This window comes from Natator depressus, chromosome 3 (genome assembly GCF_965152275.1).
Source record: "Natator depressus isolate rNatDep1 chromosome 3, rNatDep2.hap1, whole genome shotgun sequence".
Taxonomy (NCBI): Eukaryota; Metazoa; Chordata; order Testudines; family Cheloniidae; genus Natator; species Natator depressus.
In genome coordinates this window covers 104,388,225-104,398,979 of record NC_134236.1, presented here as the reverse complement: position 1 = coordinate 104,398,979, position 10,755 = coordinate 104,388,225, and positions in this window count along the sequence as shown.

Genomic DNA, 10,755 nt, shown 5'->3' with positions numbered 1-10,755 from the left:
TGTTCTCTATTCCTCCAGGTACAACCTCCCCAGGGACTGTAGGTACCAATTTCCTGGGGGTCCTCCACAACTGATCATCCCCTCCTTCTGGCCTTATTGGGGTCTGTGGTATCCTTATGGCAGGCATAGGGTCCTTCTCAAGAATTGTATTGCTCCTCTCCCTCCTGCCAACCACAGGAAGAGGTTGACCTGCATCTGCAGGTACGAATGGTTCTGACAGGTGTCTCTTCAGCATCTCCAGATGAAGTGGGCACTCCTTCCTCTCTGTCTCCACTGGATGACCATAGTGCAGTGGTGGGCAACATGTGGCTCACGGGCTGCACGCAGCCCGTCAGGATAATCCACTGGTGGGCCACGGGACAGTTTGTTTACATTGACCATCCACAGGCACGGCTGCCTGCAGCTCTCAGTGACCGTGGTTTGCCATTCCCGGCCAATGGGAGCTACTGCAAAGAGTTGCCAATGACCTCCAGTTCCCATTGGAGGAAATCCAAGATGGATACCTTGCAACCTCAAGGACCGAGTGAGGTGGCCCTCCCAGTGAATGAGGACATCCTAAAACTGGCCAGAGTGGTTAGGCACATTTCAGCATCCGGTGCCCTTACCCTGAAGAGGGTTGAGAGGAGCTTTTTTTTGTTCCCACGAAGGGAGCTGCATTTTTGTTCTTCCACCCTGCTCCCAACTCACTGGTGGTAGAAGCAGCTATAGAAAGGGCTCTGTTACACTATCAAAGGACCACCCAAGCAGACAAGGGATCTAAGAGGCTGGACCTCCTGGAGAGGAAGATCTTTTCCACTGGAGGCCTGTAATTTCATGTCTCCCTAACTACCAGACTCTATTTGTGAAATACAACTTGAATAACTATTCCAGACTTGCAAGCTTCCCACCTTCATAGACAAGCTCCCCACAGAGGATAGAGCCTAATTTCAGTCCTTTATAGATGAGGAAAACATATAGTTATAGAGGCAAAACAGTTCACTAGGTCGCAGTGGATGCAATGGATACACCTTCCAGAAGTCTGGCCACTGCCTTAGTCATGAGGAGGGATTCTTGGCTGAGGGAACTCCAGCCCCCAAGAGGAAACAGTAGACACAATATTATAGACCAAGGCCACCCCCTCCTCATGCACCTATTACTAGTGCCCAACTGAGCATCTGTGAAAATGCCAGAGGATTCAAAGGCTTCACTTCTCAGCCCCCCTCTATCGCCATGATCCCTATTCATTCCCATCCACCTGCTAAGAGCCACTATTGACATACTGGTCGAGACCCACCTACTACTTCTGATGCTATCCACCTCTTCCCCCATCATTTTTGGGGGCAATTTGACACAACTGGTGGATGATCAAAACAGATAGTTGTGTCTTGGAGATTATCCATCTGGGATACTCCATACAGTTCCTCTCCTACACTCTTCATACACCCCCTTCCTATTGCATTTGGGGACCATTCTCATGAAGTGATTCTTCAACAGGAAGCAGAATCCCTTTTACACTGAGAATCAATAAAACATACCCCACCTCAGTATCATGGGTGTGAGCTCTACTCCCTGTATTTCCTGATTCCCAAAAAAGACGGAGGGTGGACACCCGTTCTGGACCTTCAGAAACTCAACGTCTTTATTTGAAAGGTGAAATTCTGGATAATTATGTTGGCATCGATCATTGCCTCCCTTAAGGAGGAGATGTGGTTCGTGGCTCTCAACGTGAGTATCGCGTATTTCCATATAGACATTTATCCCTCACACAGGAAATGTCTGCATTTTATGGTAGGCCAGGAACATTTCCAGTTTTAAATCCTCCCCTTTGGGGTAGATAAGGCATCCAGAATATTCACAAAATTTTTCTCTGTGGCAGCAGCCCACATGAGAGGCCAGGGCTACACAGGTTTCCCGTACCTGGAAGATTGATTCCTGGTAGGTCACTCATATCAGGTGGTCAGCTTGGTGACAAAGTTTCTCATACAGTTTCTGGCAGCCCTAGGATTTGCATAAACAGAGAAATGTCTGTTTTATCACCCCCAAGGACGATAAACTTTATAGCAGAGCTGTTGGACTCTGTTTCCGTGGGCGCAATCCTCCACACAGACAGATTTTGTATAATGAGCAACCTAGTTTCACACATTGCCCACAGGGTGAGAACTACACCATGCAGGTGTCAGGCCATGTGGCTGCATACACCTACGTGAGACCTTGCACCAGGCTTCAATTTTTGATAACTGCAAACATGGTTCCACTCGATCTATCGACTTTAAGCTTTATACAGGATAAAACGGATTTATTTAGGGTTTTGACGCCATTGGGAGCTGGGCATCTGAGTGTTGGAGACAGGAACACTTCTTAAGCTGTTTTCAGTTAAGCCTGCAGCTTTTAGTTGAACGTGGTTCAGACCTGGGTCTGGGTTTGTAACAGGCAAGCGTGTCTGGCTCAAACCAGGCAGGGTTCTGGAGTCCCAAGGTGGCAGGGAAAACAGGTTAGAAGTAGTCTCAGCACATCAGTTGGCAGTTCCCAAGGGGTTTTCTGTGATCCAACCTATCACAAGTTTATTTTCTGTAAAATTTTGAAATCAGTCTAATTATTCATTTTCAAATTTATTTTACCCTATGGTTTACCTTTACCCAGGGTTGGACATGTTGATATTAATGACTTATCTGTGGCCTAGAAATATTTCCTCTTTGCACCAAGGAACAAATGCTGTTGAATGGGTTCAAACTCTTCTTAGCTGACAGTTCAAGAGCTTTAAGAGAACTCCATGTCACCAAGGGTCTTACAGTAAAATTTAAATCTGTAGATGTACTAAACTAGCCCAAATATAACGTCTACATTATTACATAGATTGACCCCGACAGCAGTGTAACACACTCATTGGAAAAACTCTGTGCTGTCAAGTAGCTCGAGAGATGTGAACTACTTTTTAAATTATTATTAAGGATGCTGGTGTTCCAATCAGGAAGAAGAAAGGACTGTAGTTAATCTTGGGATGGTGAAGAAATGAACAATTGCCAAAAGAAAAAGAGTAAGATATATATTTTGTTTTTAAGTTGATATTATTACAATGTTGTTAACTCTTCCAAGAAGCTAAAGAAATTAAAATATTTACTTATGTGACAATATGCATCAGCAGTTGCATCTTCAATGCTTGTTGATTTTTTTCAGGATCCCTATGATTTTTTCTTCATCTGTGATAAGATATTCATGCCATTTGAAAGCTTTATTAGATTACTTAGACAGTAATCTGTGTTGGGTAGGGAGCATCTTTTTCTGTTTGTACAGCATCTACTGTGGGGTCCTGGTCTGTGACTGGAGTACCAAAGCATTACCACAATACAAATAATAAATAGATTCTGTTTTCTTCATGTTTCTATGCTGTGATTTTTTTTCCTTCTGGACCATGCCTAGAAAGCCTATAACATTCTGAATGCATTACAGTTTAAGGCCTTGAGCCTGCAAATGTGTATGCTTAATTTTAAGTGCATGCATAAGTGTATGCAGGATTGCAACCTCAGGGTGTCTCTCCCTTAAGAGCATCATCTGGAGTCACACTACCCAGGAGACATGGGCAGGTATATTTTAGCACCACTAGTGGGATGGTAGGCATATGTTTGGAAAATAAAGGATCTGATTCTGGTCTGTGTTCCTATAATATGGATGTAACTCCACTGGTGCTATAAGTGACAGGGGGCTAGATTCCAACCTGTTCGAACCCATGTGGGGAGAGAGAGTGGCAATGACAGAATGACTACAGGGAGAGTCAGGACTGCATGAATATTTCAGTGAGTGAATTTTTGAAAAATATGAACTGTTTAAACTTTAAATGTTTAAAAAATTGAAAAATGTGGGATTTAAACCATAAGCTGTTAAATAGTTACTTTTAGAAAAGTGTAATTGTTAGGGCTGTTGCTGCTGTAAGAGCAGTTTGTAAAAGAAAATGTCTTTTGAGTTGTGACTCTTCCATGTGATGAGCTGATGTCTTTGTGTAATGGATTGAAACAAAGTGAATGGGAGGGGCAATGTCTCTGTTATTTATGCTAGGAAGGTATAAATATGAAGCTATTAGAGGCCCACTCTTGGGCTGAGAAGTAAAGCCAGCGTAACAGTGAGCACAGGGGAATCATGATTATGGGAGTTCAGTACTGAAGGGTGGAGACCAGTGCTTTTCAAGCTATCTGATGTGAGGGACCAGCAATTTTTTTTTCCAATGTGCGTGCAGACCGGCAGCTGATGGCTTGCGGACTGGCACCAGTCCGCGGACCACCACTTTGAGTAGCACTGGTGTAGACTACTCCGTTACTCGGACTAAAGTAAAGAAAATCAGCTAACTGTAAACACCTGCTGTTCTTCTTATAGTGGTTGCAGATATGTATTCCCCTCAGGTGTGCATGCGCCCGGCACACTGAAGCTGGAGAGCTTTGCCTAGCAATACCCATAAGAGAAGTGCTCACAACCTGTGGCCTAGCCCCTCTCCTAGCTATTTAATGGCCGTGCCGCCCAACTCCCCTCAGTTTCATAGATTCATAGATATTAAGGTCAGAAGGGACCATTATGATAATCTAGTCTGACCTCCTGCACAATGCAGGCCACAGAATCTCACCCACCCACTCCTGCAATAAACCTCTCACCTATGTCTGAGCTACTGAAGTCCTCAAATCATGGTTTAAAGACTCAAGGTGCAGAGAATCCTCCAGCAAGTTCGTTCTCACTGCCTGTGGCTAGAGTCAGAGCATTCTGTATGGTGATTTACCTCACGCTTCTATATCAGTCTTCTGAGATTTTATTGTATATAGTTAGTTAGTTAGTATAGTCTAATTAGTACCCGTAGGTTAGTTTGTAATGGTTAGCTAGCTAGGATAATTACTGTGATGTCCTCACCAGGGTTTAAGCATTGTTCATCGTGTTGGGTGGCTATCCCCAGTAGTGACACCCACACCGGGTTTGTTGTGTGTGGGGGAAGGGCTCATTAAAGAAAGGTGCTCTGTCTGCCACATTCGTCAATAAAAGAATGCAGGTGGTGAGGGACTTTTGTTTAAAACAGCATCTCCTGAAGCAGGCCATGAGGCACTCTTTGGCACCATGGACCTCCATGGATCAATGGGTCCCACAGTTTCCTCAGAGAATCACATGATGATGTTCCATCCTCAAGGTCTGATGCTTCCCTTAAGAGGAAGAGGAATCATTCTTCTTCCTCTGGTCCTCCAAAGAAGGGGTCCCATAAGACAAACAGATCATTCCAGGACTCGGATAGACTCCTCTTTGGCTTCTAAGGGGAGTCCTGAATGGCACCATGATTCCTCCAGTACACAGGATGCAGTTGGGCCATCTAACTGCTCTTTGGTACTGCACCACGATCAGTTGGATGCTCTACTGTGGACTCTGGTAATGGCCATGGGCATCTGCTGAGTCTGGTACCTACGACATTGGTGCTGCCATCAGACCTGATCTGTCTGTCTGTCCCTGATTCCCCAGTAGTTCAGGGGCATTCAGAGGCTGCTTCTGTTGTGCCCTTGACACCATCTGGTCTAGCTGCAGAGCTGTCTTGTTCCTCAGCATTGTATTCTGCACCATCTTGGACTCAGAGAATTGCGGCCAATATCCTTTGAAGTACCAAGTAACTCTGGTGCAGATTCTGTCTTCTGCATCAACAATGTCTTTACTACAGCCTCCTTCATCAGGTTTGGTACTGATCTTGGCTCTGGCACTATCGTTTGGCTCTGGTACCGACTGGAAGTGTGATGGCTCTCTGGTACCGAAGGTATCGACTACTTGTTTGTCCTCTGCACCGATTCCATCTCCATATTGGGTTTCGGATGAGACTGATTGTTTTCTCTGTCAGGGATGGTTCCTCCACTTCCATCAGATGACTTCAGGTCTTGTCAAGATCGAGTTCAGGGACATCTTCATTTTTTTCCCTTGCTTTTGAAACACCGCTCTCGGAAATCTTTGAGACCAATGGGAGGCTTCTGGATACAAACCAGATCCTCCATCACTAACAACAAGCAAGCAGCCATTTTGACTTTCAGGTCCTTGTGACATCTGAGCCCCCATCTCCTCAATTTGGAGACAGGCTGTCTTGCTTTTATGATGTTTGGGATACAGAAACCACAGATAAATGGGTCCTAATGGCATAAGCCAATCTTACAGTGCTTCAATTCCTAGGCAATCCCTCCTTTCCACTCCCTACCCCATCCTACTTCAGGGACCCCTCTCACAAGCCACTGTTCCTTCAGCAGGTTCAGACTTTGTGAGCTTCAGGAGCTATAGAGGAGGTCCTCCAGTAGCTTCTAGGAACAGGATTCTATTCCCAGTATTTCCTGGTCCCCAAGTCCAAAGGAGGGGTGAGACCTATCCTCTGTCTCCGCAGCCTCAATAAATACATCAGATACGTGAGATTCTGTATGCTTACCTAGGGAACTATTCTTTCTGTGTTAAATCATGACTGATTCTTCATCAAGTAGTGTTCCTATGGCTGGTCCACTTGAGGTACACGTGCACTCTGTGCACCTTTATTAGCAGCGTCTGGAGGGCCTGTGCATGCTGTGTTGATATCCTCCTGCCCCTCACTGAGGCTATATGAGGCTGCACAGGCAAATCACCCTCAGTTCCTTCTCAACCACCCTAGTCTGAGATGGAGTGTAGCATGTCCACCTTGAGTGGGCCTTGCCTAATTGCTCTTGCTTAGTTAAGTTTTATTAGTTAGTTCATTTAATTTTTACTTTTGACAATTATTTTATTAGTTTCCTCCCTCATGGGAGGCCTTCCTCCCTGAGAGGGGCATGCCCGGTTCACTGGGTGTTAAAGGCTACCTCACTTGCCAAGAGGCCATCCCGGTCAGCAACAGATGCTCTAAGCATGTTCACTATCTAAGCAGAAGTGACACTTCTAAGGGAGAGTTACACATCCCTCAGAAGTGTAACTTCTGTTTAGCTCTTAAATCTAGGGCAAGAAAGAACCGGCAAATCGACATGCGACCTCAGACTACCTCATCCTCATCATCTGACAAGGTGGTAATGCCTCCTCTTCCATTGGTCCTCTAAGGGGTCAATATACTACAATTTGCCACTTCAAATGGAATTACCAACATAGTTCACAGCATTGGATTAGTTTTGATTAAAGAAATAAAATAAGTTTATTTAGCTACAAAAGGAGAGGTTTTAAGTGAATACAAGAAATGAGTAATTAAAGATAAAACACTTCACCTTAAACCAGGTCTAGTTTGTTAAGTTCTTACCACAGGTTCCCAGTATCATTGTTGACCAAGTTTCAGGTCAGGATCTGTTCACAAAGTCCATAGGCTGTTTCTTTGGTGGTCTTAGGTGGAAAAGAGAGAGTGTTAAGGAGAGAACTTGTGGTATTTTGCTCCTCACTTTTATAGTTCAGTCACACTTTGAAATGCATTTTCCTGAGAAATGCATTACTGATCAGGGTATCTGATGTTACAGGCACCAGGATGGGTTTAGTGACTCTATTATCCTTGGCAATCTAAAATAGTAAACACACTTCAGTCATGACTTCAGCTTATATTCATAACTTTACATATAATATTGTTACATACATTTCACCATGATGTTATCAACCAACAAGTTCTTAGTTTTCAAATGATACCTTACAAGGCATATTTTGTACAAAGTTATTACAGTAGTGTGGAGGGTGTGAATATAGGGGTGCATTCTGTCACATCATGTCTTCCAATACCTGGACGATTGGTTAGTGAGAGGCAAGTCCTGGGAACAAGTTCTGTTTCATGTCCAGTTCCCACTTCAGGCAACTGGAGCGCAGCTTTAACAAAGTGCATTAATACCAACTCAAAAAACCCAGGTTCATTGGGGCCCTAATAGATTCTACAAGTTCAAGAGCCTTTGTGTCAAATGAATGATTTCAAGCAATTTGTCTCTTGTATCTGACACTACAAGCTGAACCTTCAACTACAGGCCAGGTATGCCTAAAATAACTAAGTCATGTGCTGCATGCACTTATATAGTCCAGCATGCAAGACTGCACCTTCACCCTCTTCAAGTATGGTTGACATTGGTCTGTCGGTTGAGTTGTCAATCATTGAACAGGCTTGTCAGAGTGCCTCCAGAGAACATGGACTCCCTATAGTGGACAGTTCAGAGCAATGTATGCCAGATTGTTTCCTTTGCTCATCCCCCACTGACCAGGATTGCAATCACCACTGGCTCCTGAATATTGAAAATTCAAGGCTTGTGGTCAGAACAGGAAGATTCCCTCCATGTTAATGTCCTAGAGTTTTGAGACATTTACAATGCCTGCCTGTGATCTTTTGGGATCGCATAAGGGGCAAAACAGTTCATATACTCCCTGAAATTACCACCATGGCGTATTATGTGAACAAGCATGGAGAAGCTCACTCCAACTAGCTTTGTCAGGAGGCAATAAATCTCTGGCAGTTCTGCATCCAGGACAGTATCATTCCTACAGCTGTTCACTTAACTGGAGTCCAGAATCACGTGGCAGATTACTTCAACAGGAATATCTCCCAGTATCACAAATGGTCTCTGAAGTCCAGAGTGCCGAGTCCCATCTTCGCAAAATGGGGCATTCTGACTATTAACCTGTTTGCAACAAGAAACAACAGGATGTGCCATCAATTTTGCTCATGAGCAGGTCTCAGTCCAGGCTCCTTAATCAACTGGGGATTAACTCTTCTGTATGCCCTCTCCTGAACCCAATCATCCCACAGGTCATTCTGAAGCTGAAATTGGATCATGCCAGACTGATTCTCATCACACCAGCTTGGCTGAGACAATGCTAGTTCTGCAACCTACTCAGTCTGTCGGTTTAACCTCCCACATCTCTTCCTCTTTATCCCGGTCTACTGACTCAACACCAGAGTCGAGTTTTGCATCCGGCGTTCAGCACTCTGCATTGTGGCATGGATGCTGCATGGCTAGATGAGGAAGAGGAACCAAGTTCGGAAGTTGTTCAAGTGTTGCTTAATAGTAGGAAGCCCTCTACTAAGGCAACTTTTTTTGCCAAGTGGAAGCAATTTTTTTCAGTGTGGTCACTAGCTTGGGGAATTCAGCCAATGCTGGCCTGCATTCAAGATATTTTGGAGTGCCTGTTATATGTTGTATTCTCGTCTCTCACTCAGTTCACTGAGAGTTCACTTAGCAGCTCAGCATTTCATCTGCTCATCCAAGATCAGTTTTCTTGATCTCCATGATAGTGAGCTCTCTAAAAGAGTATTCATTTCATCTCCATGTACCTGTGAAAGAGCCAGTTCCCCTCTAGGACCTTAATACTGTCTTAGGTGCCCTTATGGGACCTTCATTTGAGACCCTGACAACCTTTTCTCTGTGCCAGAATACAGCCGCCTTTGTTGCTACAACAGCTGCAAGGAGAGTAGGCGAGCTGCAGGCCTTAACGGCAGAGCCTCCGTTCATGCCGTTTTTCAAAGACAAAGTGGCTCTATGGCCATATCCAGTTTTTTTATTTTTTGGTCAAAAGTGCTTTCACAGTTTCATTTTAATCAAATGATTTACTCACCAGTTTTCTTTTCTAAACCACGCTCAAATCTGGATGAACAGTGACTTCACACATTGAATGTGAGATGGTGCTTGGCAATTTACCTGGAGAGGACTATGGCTTTTTGTGCATCACCTCGTCTGACTTCTCCTATGCAAATTGAATGAAGGGTCAGAAGGGTCTTTGCACAAATGATTTCCAGGGTGGCTATCTTTTTGCATTACATCAGCAAATAACGTAGCTCAGTCCATATCTCTACAGAGATGGTGGAGTCATTCAACGCAGGCCCAAGTGACATTGATAGCATTCCTCAGTAATGTTTCCATATTGGACATTTGTGGGGCTGCTACCTGGTCTTCTATACATTCTTTTACCAAGCACTAAGCGGTTACTACTGTGACTAGTGTAGTAAACTCTGAGCCCCACCTCTTACAAGTACTGCTTGTGAGTCACCTGAGTGGAATACACTTCTGCAACCATTTGAACAAGAAAAGATGGTTACTGACCTGTATTGTAACTGTTGTTCTTCGAGATGTGCGTGCAGATGTGTATCCATGACCCACCCTCCATCCCCTCTGCATTGGTATCTACTCTTGATCCTCATACCGAATGAATTGAGGGGTGGTGGGGTGGTGCTGCCTTTAAATAGTCAAGGGAGGGCTTAGGGCCACAAGGCACAAGCACCAACCCTACAGGTACTGCTAGGCAAAGTTCTCCAGCTTTGGTGCACTGGGTACATGCACACTTGAGCGGAATACACACCTGCACCCACATTTCAAAGAACAACAGTTACAAAATAGGTAAGCAACTGTCTTTTAAAGTTTATTAACATTATATCATTTGTGTTCAATGTTTATAGCTACACAGCTGCCAGGGTTCACTTACATTTGGGTCCTTCCTACTATTAAGCAGCTAGATTGTTGTTCAGATTTATTTGCTATGTTAACATATTTTTGCATACTTCCAACACTTTCATTTCATTGGACCCTGAGGTACCCATTTATTACTGATCAGGGTATCTGATGTTACAGGGACCAGCATGGCTTTAGTAACTCAATTGTCCTTGTATCTGTATTGGGAAAAGATAACTATGTATTTTGCTCAACATTAGCCATTGCATACACAGCCTGTTAGCAGTATTGCCACCTTATTAATGCTGGAGGAGTGGGAGTCAAAAAGATGGACCCTGACCCACTTAGACAGTCTCCATGTTATGATGACAAGACAGGATTTTTTAAACGAGAGACATGCTCAGTAAGAGGACTGCTTTTTCCA